Below are 13,805 nucleotides of genomic sequence, written 5' to 3' on the forward strand. Positions count from 1 at the left end.
CCAAATAGTAGAAAAGTATCAACAGAGGTATCGGTAAAGACTCGGACTGTTAAGGAGTTTCGATAATGGTATCAATTTCCTCACCATGATACTGTGATACCGCCAATCAGCCAGCTGAGGTTACATGTGATGGCATTTTTGCCTGATGGTGCATCTTAATGTAAAATTTTGTAAACAAATTTTGATGAAATCTGTGCATTTAATAACATTTAGAGAAGGTGTCAGTGTGGTCACAGAGGTGCACGTATACTGTATAACGGTTACCTGTAATAGATTTGCATGTTCTTAAAGGAATCTTGTTTCTTCTGCTTTACCTTCATAGAAAACAATGTCTGAATATATCGCCCAGAAACAGGGATTTGTCATGCCTGCCAATAGTTGACAATGCTACCAAATGATTTGTCCCTGGTTATCTGTACGGAAACATTTTAACCACCATGTGGTAGCTACCTGATTACAAAAACACATATCTAAAAGTATCATGCAGTCTCCTGTTAACATTGTGACAGCTACTAATAACAGCTCTGACAGTGTCGCCAAAACATCCGCACCACTGACTTCCAATTAATACCACGACATCCCGGAAACATTCAAATGAGTCTTTCTGCTGCTATCTATCGTTTCCCCGGGGAGGAGAGCTCGAGTGAGTTCAACAACACTGAGTCAGTCTGGCGTTCGCTTGTCTAAGTTCGCTCTCTCCGTAGAATTAATTGTTGTCAGTAATTAATCCGGGACATGTCTGACACCTCCGCCATTTGGGTCTAATTGATAAACAGGAAGGATTTAATTGCTCGGTTGTGTGATAATAAAACTCTAACTCCAGAATTCAAAGTTTTTTTCCTTGTTTTATGAAGGTGTGGGAGGTCATCCAGCTGTCACGTCTGCAGATGCAGCTTCGTCATCCTCACCAGCAAGATTAAGTTCAGCCTTCATCAAGTTCACTAATCAAAGTTTCTGTCAAGGTTCGGCCAAACTGTTCTTTTTGTGCAGCCAGCAAAAGCACTGGGAAATAACAAAAATACTGACAGCCAGTCCGTTCCCACACTGCTTTGAATGGAGGGGCGGTGAGAGATGCTGGTGAGTAACATGAGATCTCCTTTAGGAGTGTGTGCTTGAACACATGCTTCATGCTTTTATCCAAAGTTAGTGGGCGCTGTTTTTTAGGGTTTGAGGTAGGGGTCGACAAATTATCGGCCTGGCCAATTATTATAATTATAATAAAATAAACATAAAAAATAAAAAAAATTTTATTTAACATAAAAATAAAGTTGCTTACCAACTTAACTTACCAAAGTTAAACTAAAACGACAATATTTTAAAGTTGTTTTGAGACTTCATGTCTGATCTTTTTTTTGACCATTCATTAAAACAAGCCCTCTGACAGCAGGTCTCTCACCACTTTACATACAAAAATAACAAAGAAACAAACACGTAACGGCAAAAAGAAACTAACCATTTCAAAAAGAAATCACTGAAACTCCACAGGGCCCGTCATTGTCCCGTGCAGGTATGTCCACCCCCATATATAAGAGTGACATCATTTCACAGGGACCAAACGTGGACCTGAGCTGCTACCAAGCAACACAACTCTCAAAACGGCTCATCAGGAAAATTATATTTATATTCAGCATCACCCCCAATGAGTCATTCAAATGCTTACAATATGTTTACTTTTCTGAGAACAATATAACAGAAGATCAGTTTTCTAGATGAGTGTCCATAATGTCTTTTTTTTAATGTGCATGTAAGACCCTAAATTACATATTAAGGTTTTGGTGATTTGGATTCCCAGAGGCTTTAACGTGGTTTAACATGTTTCAGCTTGTAATGAAGATAGAGCGTAACTCTCTATTTCAGCTGTAAATCTGTATTTCCTCTTTCAATGCACATATATTTAGGTACAGTATTCACATCCACAGACAGAAAAATGAAAATAACATTATGAAATGTATTAATATCTTACTTTATAAAACTGATTCGGATTCTGTCACCTTTTTTTAACTTACTGTCCGGCTGGATGAGTGCCGTTTGCCCACAGATCTGGTCAAACTGGCTTTTTACCATTCCTGTCTTAACATACCACCCACGCACACAAAAACCTGCCTATGCATGGTTTAAAAAAAAAAAAAAAAGCTTTGATAAGGAAAAACAAGGAAATGGTGAGGTATTTGGAGCACCTTTCTGTGTGTCCATTGACAAATACTCTAAATATTACTGCTCTGTAAGTATACCAATACTGTATACCTTTAACCAAGTAACCTGGATGTCAAACTACCAATCACCAACCAGCAGCAGATGCTTCATTTTTAATTGCTTGTTGGTTGACTCAAAATCAATATGGCAAGGGACCAAACCCCCAACTACTGTAAAGATTTGGTTACTGGAAGACAAAAAGGACCTGATCTCATGCTGACCATCTGCCTGACAGTCGTCTCAGGCCGGAGTGACCTCTCTGGAGGTCTGCTGCTTTTCATTCAGTCTTTGAAAGCTCTCATTCAGAGCCTCTGACTGACCACACTGCTCACAGAGACGTGCAAACAGATCCATATCTTCACTTCCAGCCATAGCTTTACCGGATGAATCAGAGTGACGTGATGAACAGCAGTCGGCCTGAGGGGTCGATACCTTCACCTGAGTGCGGGTGACTGTGAGACTGAATTAATTGTGTTTAGTAATGAACTAGTTTAATTAGTGCTGGCTGTCAGGATTACATTGGGTTTAAAGTTTGGTAGGCTCCTCAATGTGTGGTTAAATATATTGAGAGGAATTAATATAAGAATAGTTGTTCATAAATGTGATGTACATAAGGTATGGGGATCGTTGTTTTTTATTCATTTTGATATCACTATCGACGACTCTTCAAATCCTTGCTGTTTTTTTGTTATATTTTTCGAATTTTTTCGACTCCATTGTCCCTTCTGCTGAAGCACAACTTTTCTACGATAAAGAATCACTTAGCAACATCAGAGAAAATTGTGTGGAGTTTTCGACTGAACGTGGCAGTTCAGACCAGAGGCAAGACATGAAACCAAAAGCACTGGACAAAGAGAGGGATGAGAGCCGGCATCAGGGCAAGGCTAACCCGACTTGGACCGAGAGCTGTTCCTCGTGTGATTGAGGCTCACTCAACAACAGGAGACCAGAGACTGCTCTCCTCACATCCTCACAGAGACATGGTTAACCCCTAACATCCTGGATCAAGCTGTTGCACTTGATGGGCAAACCTTGTTCAGAACCGACAGGACATAAGACTCTGATGCAAATTCAAAAAATGCATTGCAGGAATTGAATGATGCCATCAGCAGCAACATGCCAAAGAAATTTTTCATTATAGCAGGTGATTTTAATCAACTCATCCTTCAACTCCAAAGATGTAGCCAGATCAAGGAAAAATCTTAATTTCATCAGGGTTAAGGAACTACAGTAGACTTAGTTGTAATCCACTTTAGCTTCCACAAACTGATGTTTGTAGGGTTATTTAAAGATCTGGAGGACTGACAACTCAGGCAGTGAAAAACAACATAGCGGCAGCCACACAAACGCACACAGTTTTACTAAAAGAGGATTTCCATTAACAGCTTCAGCAAACTAAGCATCTAATTCAAGACATGACACTAACATAACAAGACGTATTTGGTCAAACGGCTGAGTGGAGCTCACTAACTTTTTAACACTTCTGAGAATCTTGAAGCTAATGGTTTCTGGGAGGAACTGAGGGAAGAGCTCATTAGCCAACTGTCCGTTACATAAGGACACGTTTGCTTTTCCCTTCATTTCATGTTCATGAGTGGGGCAAACAGCAGAAACTCTGTGGCCACAAAGACGAACAGTTTAAGTGACACTCTAAAGACGTGAATTCTCCCTGGGAATGGAAACACTTTTCACTAATTCACTGTTTGTCATTCCTCTAGGCCAGTGCTCACTGTTGAGGATTATGGGAGATTACAATCAGGGCAGAAAATTGGGCTCACCCCCTTGCCTGAGGTGAGTGATTTAATCTGAGCACGTTCAGAGAGAAGCGCCTGTTTGGTTTGTGATAAATATAAGTGTAAAAAATAAAAAAGCTTTGCATTTCAAACCAATAAAACTTCCAGAGCTACAGTAACACCTCGAACAGCACTGCATAATAATGCTTTGCTTGTATTCAATCTTTTTTTTCTGTATCTTCCCCTCTGAAGTGCTCAAAAAATATACTAAACCAACACAATCATTACCAACCTGTTTTGCCATGGTGTAAGGTGACTGCTTTTAAGATTGCTACCAAGCACATAACATCCTCATTTATGATTTTTTTAGTACTTGTCCTGCTATTGTTGGTACAATTTAAAAGTATGGTGCAAATTTTACATCCAGAGTGGAGTGACATTGCTTTTCCTGTAATTTTTTTCACAAGTACTAAAATCTTTGAACCCTGGACAAATCGATGTGATTTATTTCAAAAGCATGGTTAAAAAGCAATCAGCAACTTGGCAAGAAATATTCTACAAATTGATGTTCAAAACATTAGCAGCTTTATTTCTATTGCAGCCATGGCACTAGCCGTCATTATTTCCAATCCCAGACCACGTAGGCGTGTTATGTGAGCAATGATGGAAAGGCGAGCTTCTTATATGTGGGAGCTGCCACAGGATTTTTGGGAGGTCATAGTCCACGGTTTCACCGATGAATTGTGAATTCAAAACTGCCAGAAGATCTGCTCAACTTTTGATGTGATGCGATGGAATAACACCTCTTCACTTCTAATAAAAGACTTATGCACTATCCCTGGATCGCCAATGTATTTTGCATTGCTGCTTAAAAAAATGATTAATTGATGAAACCACTATTATCGTCCTTTATCTGCAGTGTCAGCACTCCATCACAATTAGGATGAAAGCTTAATTGTCTCAGCATTGCTCTGTGTGCATTTTTTAGGATGTTGTGTGGTCTCTGTGTGCTGCGGTGCCTTCCCTTCCCTCCCTATAATATGGTCCCATCCTCATCAGCTATTGTTCAGCAGAGACAGTCATTGATGAGCTAATTATTCATGCCCTGGTAGGGTTTGTGTATGAGGAGGAGGGCCGCGATGCAGCTGCAGTGATAGCAGACTGAAGGAGATCAATCTGCATTCATGCGTCCTGGCAGTGCTTTCGGCGTACGAGTGTGACACCAAAAGCCATATCCCGCGTTCACATGCAACATCAGCGCCACCTGATAACACAGCCAGAGGGAACCAGTGGCGCTGTTATCAAACCCTATCCGGACAGCCGGATGGCAGCGGGCGTGTCCAAATGAAACGCGCACATGAGGCGTCAGATGATAACACAGCCGGACGTAACAAATCGCATACACCTGAAACGCTGAAAGACAGCATCAGGTAAAAACAAAGGCCTGTAATCACATAATATAAAGGAGCACGAGTGCGCTTATAGAGCGCGCGGGTCCCACAAACAAACAACTTTTCGTGCAGAAGTGCGGAGTTCGCTTCCCGTGTGAATTCGATTAAATTAGATTAACTTTATTAATCCCACAGGAAATCAAAGTGCAAAGCAGCTCACAGTAAAAAAGAATTACACAAGTTAAAAACAACAGATAAAAACAAAAAACGATTTAAAAAAAAACACACAAGCCTAAAAAACACAGAAGGAATAAAACCTAAAAATAAAAATCTGAGGGTCACTAGTCAAAAAACTCAACAGTAAAAAAGACTCGTAAGTGCTTCATTCCTGTGCAAATTAGGACGTGTGCGCGTGTGAGTGTGTTTTTGTTTCTACACCTTACCATGTGCATCTTTTGCCTAAAACTAACCATCCGTGGCTCTGTTGCCAAATCCAAACCATCTAGACAGTCCGGCTATTGTGTAAACATAAGGACGTGCTGCGTCATCCCACCGCGTGCATGTGTTGACATCACCGTAACGGCATCCTGAAGCGTAACCAGCTGACACCGAAGGATACCTAAAACGTAACAGGTAGACGCAGAAGGTCCTGACAGAGCAGCACCGTGTGAAGAGCTCAGTATACCGCAACCCCACAATCACTTTCTCTCCTTAAATATCCCGTGTCCAATCAATTTCTCCACTTCCCTTGTTAAGAAAATAGAGCAGGAGTTAAAATTTAACATCAGAGTACAAAATATCTCGTGGATATCAGTGCAGTTTAGAGAGCTGGCTGTGGGTGCAGGAGTCATAAAATAAGACTGTGGCAGGAGGAGATGATTGTGTCCTGGAGGAGGTGTCAGTCTGAGGGAGAAGTTATCCAACACTCTGCTGCATAATGACAGAATATTTCTTCAGGGAGGAGGCGACTTAATGCGCTTTAGCTGCGAGTTGCAATACGGCAACCAAGGCAGCTCGCTGTAGTAAACACAGGAAATAGTATTAGAGGAATGGAAGCCGATGGTGGAGGTTTCCGACACGCTGGTCAGAGTACTGATGGTATCTGGACCAGAATTACTGAGGTTTCAAGTCTACTTTCTATTTCTCAGACCAGCTGTTAAATGTTTGCTTTAGATGTCTGAGGAAAAATCTGTTTTCCAGACTTTGCTATGGCAGAAACATGAACCACAAAAGTCTACACCAACACAACGCCTCGCCCAGCTGGCACAAATGCACGCTCGCAGTGAACATACTGACCGTGTATTCTTACGCTCCGGTGGAGGTATCAAACGTCAGTCCCCGAGGGGACAATATCGAGCTCATCAGAGCGTTTCAGTGACCACGGTAGTAAACAAACATGGTGTCTGTGGTGGAACGTGTACTGCTGTACCCTCTGCTGCGAAAAAAGAAAACAGACGATGGGGTGTGTGCCTGAATTAACCCTGTAAAACCTGGGTTGACGTCGTTTTTTTGTGCTGCATTCAGACACGTTTAACAAACATTAAAATCTTTAAAACCTTTAATTGGTTGATTTCTTTCAAAAACATGGGAAAAAAGAGCAACTTTCCACGCTAATTGCAAGAAAAATTAGCAAAAGGTGACAAGAAAATGACCTGAAAATTTACTTTACAAAAAAAATAGAAAGAGAGGGATTTATTACAAAAAAAATCAAAAAAAAGAGGAAAAATGTAAAGAAAACCATAATTATAATTATTAGAACAGAACTATATGTGTGTGTGTGTGTGTGTGTGTGTGTGTGTGTGTCAATGTTAACCCGTTAACGCAAATTCATTTTAATGCCACTCTTTTTTTTGACGCGTGATTAACACACACGCTCTATAATTAGGACCCTCGGCCCACCCCGTAGTTTGGGAGATCGGGAAGCGATGCAGCACTAACGTTGTGGATGCACAGAAATTGATTAAGAAAGGGTTTTTTCAGTGTCACGTTCTGCTGTAAAGCTCGGCCAGATTGTTCTCTCAAAAAGACCAAAGTTATTTTCATTTATTAGAAGTTACCACCAGAGTACGTTGAGTCTAAAATACCACTTACTGGCCAAACACACAGCTGATGCACAGAGCCGCCTTCCTCCTCGCCAAAGCCGGACCACGCTGGATAGTTTGCAACAGACACACCTGGTCAACTTAAGTTTGCCATGGCATGCTTTCAGCATATTTTTGAGCATGCAGTACCTTTGAGGTTATTCTGGAGAATATTCTCGACATTATTTGTTAATGTATGGATTGTTGCAATAATAATTTGCATAGATTTGCATAAAGCATGCATATTTGTCCACTCCCATGTTGCTAAGAGTAGTAAAAACTTGAAAAATATCCCTTTCAAGATACATATAGAACAAATAAAAAATGTGCAATATATATACTTTTTTTCATGTTTAAATCCTGGTCATTATTTGCTTCAATTGTTCTGGAGATGAGTGCACTTTACCTCCGTGAGCCTCCGGCAGTGTTTTGTGGAGGATAAAACTTATGCCGACTTTCCATCAGCATGAGGGTGAGTACATAATGACTGAATTTTCATTTTTCGGGTGAACTATCCCTTTTATGCACCACTGAGCTTCTAACACTGTATCCAGTTCAATTTAGACATCCACGTTTCCACCTTTGTCTCCACCAGCAGCTCCCTACATGAATGTGACTGATTTTCAGGCACTATCAGCCTGACCTTGCGTCCCCTCATTTCATTTCCATCCTGTCAGCTTCTACATACTGTAGCTCTGACGCCAGGATCACAGAGCTCCCCGCAGTCCCTCAATAATCTGTCATTATCACATTTGTCACAGAGCTTTGGGCAAACGACACCTTATTCACCTCACAAAAGCAGAGTGCAGCGCAGGAAAACGTGCTTGCTCTTACACCCTCTTTTGTGTGACTGACAGCTCAACTGTTGAGCATTAAAGGCAAAATGAGTGATGCACGGGGACGCCCACTCCAAAAAAAACTACTGCCATACAGAAAAGACGGGCTGAAAGACGTGATTAAAACAGAACATCCTAAACTTCTGCTGGATAGAGAATATATTGTCCAATTTTACTTTCTAATTTTGTTTTGCCACATGGTGAAATTCTTTGGGGAAATAAAGTGATTCTGAGGATGCTCAAAACAAGAGAACGGTGCAGATTTATCCAATAAAACATCTGTTACAGCTTCACTGTGAAAAAAATCTGTTGTTTTTAATGAAGAAAAAAAACTAAATAATTATGTAAAACATACAGTGAAGATGTGAACAACAAAAAAATGTAAATTTAACCATTTTACTGTTGTAAGTACATTTTTAAACTGTAAAATTTACACTGTAAGACAAAAAATGCAATTCCATCGCCAGTCAGTGTAAAGACCCTAAAATTAAATCAATAATTGGAAATCTACACATCAGAAAATCATAATTATTTTACTTTCAATTTCAAATAGCAGTTATTGGCAGGTAAATATAACTTTTTTTCTCAGTGTCCTAATAATTATGCCAATTTGTTACTCAATTTTTAGAATGAAAATCAATAGTAAAGTTTTAAGGAACATTTAAATGTAACACTCAGATGTTTTCTTTCTGTAAAAAATACAGTAAATTCTACAAAGAAATATTATTTCAGTGTATTCTTACTTTAAAATAAACAGTTTCATTAAAACATTACTGTAAACCGAACACTGTTTCATTGTTTTTTTATTTACAGTTTTATGATGGCGTGATTTTACAGCACTTTACTGTTAATTTTACAGACATTTTTTACAGTGTTCAGTATTTTTTTATATTATATTATTATATCTATAAGAGCAGAAGATGTACTTCTTGCCCTTTTTTTGAAACCTAAAAGGGAACCTCTGTACACAAAAACCAAAGGATCCTGATGGCAGCAGGAACAGAAAGGCACTTTTTGTTTCTGTGCAAGAAACCACCTGTCAGGGCCGCCTCACTGCTGTGATATTAATCGCCAACTGATGCAATTTAACTTCTCGGGGAGCTGCTAAAGCTTTCAGTTGCCAGGCAATACTGAGCAAGCTGAGTGCTGCTTAAAGAGCCGGGGAGCTTTAAACCAGCAGCTAGTGGGCTTTGTGCAAACCAGTGTCTCCCAGCCCAGTTTGCTGTCTTTTAAAATGTCAGAGGGCGTTGACTGGTATCCCATGGATGAGCCGTGGCCACACATTGATTTTTAGTCCGGATACACACGGAGAATACAATAACTGTCTGTTATCAGCAAACTGATGCATTTTCGGACAACGTACTACATGTGCAAAACAACAGATCAATGTGTCTCTGAAGCAACCGCCATTCCTTCATGTTAGGGAGGATTGATCGCAGCCCAAAATCCAATTAGCTGCATCTGTTGTGGTTTTATCTGATACACGCAAAACAGTCAATTTTAAGGGCAGTGGCGTCATTAGGCCTCGGCATCCGGAATGTTTTATGAATCTAAACGTATAAGAGTAGGCCTGAGGGACTGTCCTTATTTATCAGAGGAGGCGAGAGGCTTGTTTGGTTTTTTTACCCTCCCCAAAGCTACAAATATTTTTCAAAAAATGGAGGCATTCGTCCCACATGATATGTTCAGGGATCATCAGAAATTTGAAAATCCAACAATAATTTCTGTTTTTAGTTTCTGGCTATTTTTATTTTGGTGAAGATGTGTAAGAAAAAAATACCAAAACTTTTAATAGAAAAAAAATCATATTTTTTAAATCATAAAACATTTTAAAAGAGAAAAAAAATCACCAAAATGTTTAAAGAAAAAACAAAAAGACAATACGTTTAAGAAAGAAAAAAATGCCACCAATGAAACAAGAAAAAAATGCCAAATTTTTTTAAAGAAAGAAAAAATCACCAAAATTATGTAAGTTTTAATTTTTTTTTAAAAAATGGCAAAATAAATACAAAACTATTTAAAATAAAAATAAAAAAAAATAATTCCCTCCCCCGTGCTTAAAGAATTATTTAACATGCCTCCACCTTTTTGCACCACCTCCTTACCTCTCAACTAACACTTCTTTATAATGATAAAAAGCCTCAAATCTGTAGTTAAAGAAAAGGTTTTTCAGGGTAAATAAGGTGCCAAAGTACATCAAAAAGCATTCAAATAGAGCTTGTCCAATACAAGCACAAAGGTCTGGCCTAATGTCTTCAAATCCCTGTTTCAAGATCTCCAAAAATGGCAATTTCAGCTCAACCAAGGCTGCTTATAAACACAAGCCAAATCTACTGAGACCACTAACACCAAACGCTGGTTTAACATGTACGTACAGCTCTGGAAAAACAGAGGAAATGTGAAAACTAACAGGAAAATCCCATCAAGACCAACCATGGTGTCCAACATGTAGTACTAAGTGGCTTTGACACATAGATCAGGTTTGTTTAAATGTTAACAACCAGGAAACATTAAGAATTGATGCTAACGGAGCACAAAGTCAAAAAGGCCAAAGGTGTGTTTAAAGATGCAGCTCAGGTGCGTCACCACGCAGCCTCCACTGGCCCACTGACCCACGAATGATCCCCTTATTTCCCTCACGGTCTGAGTTTAGGAGACAGAGATCACGCCGCCTGCAGACATCCTTAGAAGTCAAGTTATTTTCAGCCTTACAGACATTGTGATGATTTAATTAAACCCAAACCCGTGGGTGACTGGGGGAGGACAAAAGAGCATTTAGCCTAGATATTCAAACCGAACCCTCACAGTCACGTATGCATTCTGCAGTTATTGTAAATTAGTAAAAGCGGCTATAAACAGGACAGTAATGGATGAAAATTTGACTTGTGCTGCTTTAAATGCCATATTTGGAGTTTCCCACAGACAGTCAGGTGCCCAATTGAGGATTTTTGGGCTTCTGACAGCTGCAGCACATCACTCAAGGCAACGCGTATCTCTCGTAAAATCCCCGGTCTGTCAACGGGCAGCAACATTTAAGCCCAGTCTCAAGACACTTTTTAGATTATTTCATACTAACCTCCACATCATAGGGGCTTCAGCGTCTTTTTGCACTGATTTGACGAACCTTAAGGGTGTTTTGACTTGTGCGTGGCAAATAATGCAACATTTAGGCAAATTTTGCTGCTTCCAGTAGCTTTTTACCTTCATCTAAATCCAAGTTAAAACTTTGAAACCCAAGCACATTGGTTTGATCTCTTTCAAAAACATAGGAAGAAGGGAGCACGCAACATAACAAGACATGGCCCAAAAATTACAAAAAGATGCCAAAAGGTAAAAGAAAATTTAATAAAAAATACAAATAAAAAAAAGACCTGAAAAAAGTGCTGAAAATCAAAGTTACACATGTGGACAAAATTGTTGGTACCCTTCGGTTAATGAAAGAAAAACTCACAATGGTCACAGAAATAACTTGAATCTGGCAAAAGTAATAATAAATAAAAATTCTATGAAATTTAACCAATGAAAGTCAGACATTGCTTTTCAACCATGCTCCAAGAGAATTATTAAAAAAATAAACTCATGAAAGTGAAAGTGAAGCTTAACCGTTCATTCTGCTGGGTCTAAAGTAAAGTTCGACCGATATCAGGGCCAATACCTATTCTGAGTAGTTGATGAGACCAATAACCAATATTTGGAACCAATATGCATTTACAATATGAAAATCTTTCTGTCAATATTTAGAATTTAGAAAACAACAAACTCCAACACAGAACTCTGTTTAAATGCCTTCAGCAAATGTTTAATCAAAACTGAAACTTTTTAATGTTATATACAGCAAGTCCCCAGCAACTTCTTTTTTAAAGTTGAAGTTAAAAATTTTAATTCAAAAAATGAATAAATAAAAAAAGCTCTCTGAGGTTTCGCAAAGTAAAAGTTCCTCCCATGCTGATACTTTCTTTGCACTTTTTAATTAATTAATGTTATTGGCAATCATTAAAATAAAATGCAGACACAGATGATCGACAAAATGCCAAATATCGGCCCAAATAATCACCCAGGCAGATAATCTGTCGAGCCCAAGTCTAAAAGTTTGCTGTCACTCACTTCTACAGCAGCTGCTGCTCTCATTCATTGATGTGATCGATCAGCTCTGATCGGATCAACAGATCAATCATCCGACCCGCAACTCAAACTCCTCAAACTGAGGAAAAAAAGAACTCATGAGGAGTTTGCAGCGCAGGCAGAAGTCCCCCGCCCTTCAAACTGCAGATACATCCATACAAAAACAGCTCAATTATTTATAATGCAGAGTAAAGCATACTCCAAAAACAAACTGCCACCTAAAGAATCAGGAGAAACAGGCTGAACATACTGCAGAAACCGCACACCAAGGTGTATTTCTCAAACAACCTTTGTAGCAGTGACCACAGTGACTATTTTAGAAACGTAAAGTTTAGTTTTACAGTGTTTATGATATTTTGCTTTCATTTTTATCAGCTGCAGTGGTACCATTTTACTCAACCACGAGCTATGATGAATGCACCCCAAACATGAAATCCCAATTAGGAGTTCAATGCAGAAATATTGATAGTACAGATACTTTTTTTTTTGACTATCGATTCTAACATCAATAGGATCAATACCAAAAACAGATCCTGTCCTCGACATTGTACTCATTTATATTCTAACACATCTGATGCATGCACTCTTAGCTTCGTCTCCATGTTTTCTCAAAACAACACAGATGTCAAGCACAACCGTGCACACCCTGACTGGTTTAACCCTTTGAGAGCTGGACTGACTCGACTTTTCTTGTGCTGTGTTCAGAAACATTGGGGGGAAAAAGCAAAAAGCAATTTGGCAAGAAGTGTCCGCAAAGTGCCAGAAATTAGTAGATTTAGAAAATTAATTTTAAGAAAGCAAGGGGAAAATGTCCAAAAAGCTATATTTATGATGAGTTATTGTTATTTTTAAGCACATTTTCTATGTTTTTACTTTTCCTTTGTTTTTATTTGGTTATTTGTTTATTCATTGATTTATTTATGCTCATTTTTAGGTATATTTTTTGTACTTTTGACTTTTTTTTTTGCTAATTTTTGGGGTATTTCTTCCTAAATTGATCATTGCCTTCTTCCAATGTTTTTGTAAGAAATCAAGCCAATTTGTACAGGTTTCAAAGGGTTAATCCGACACATATTTGCAGTTATAGCTGCATGAAAGAGGGGAAAAGAACAGGATGAAGAGAACATGAAGCTGCAACAGGAGGTGGAGAGAAATGCATCCAGACTCTGACGCAGAGACAGACAGAGGCGCCATCTATGGGGGGCACGGGGTTTTATACCCCCCAAAAACTTAAAGATGGGGGGTTGGCGTCCCCCCAAACCCGAAACACTGTGGTAAGATCTGGCTGTTTTGCAGTGGCCATCAGAGCATATCCTATATTGTTCTATTAACAGCAATTTAGGAATAGAAATTTTTTCATGGAAAAATGTAGGCGCTACGTATCCGCAAACTTCACATTAACTTAACTTAAAATTAATTAGTAGCCAAACACCCTGCTGATCAATACAG

The 13,805-nt window shown here is 39.1% G+C and overlaps 1 protein-coding gene across 1 annotated transcript in view; it reads right to left on the reverse strand.

The window, feature by feature from the left end:
- Nucleotides 1-13,805, reverse strand: part of LOC121943057 (small G protein signaling modulator 2-like) — a 137,156-nt gene that overhangs the window by 121,275 nt on the left and 2,076 nt on the right.

The sequence above is a fragment of the Plectropomus leopardus genome, chromosome 5 (assembly GCF_008729295.1).
Source record: "Plectropomus leopardus isolate mb chromosome 5, YSFRI_Pleo_2.0, whole genome shotgun sequence".
NCBI lineage: Eukaryota > Metazoa > Chordata > Actinopteri > Perciformes > Serranidae > Plectropomus > Plectropomus leopardus.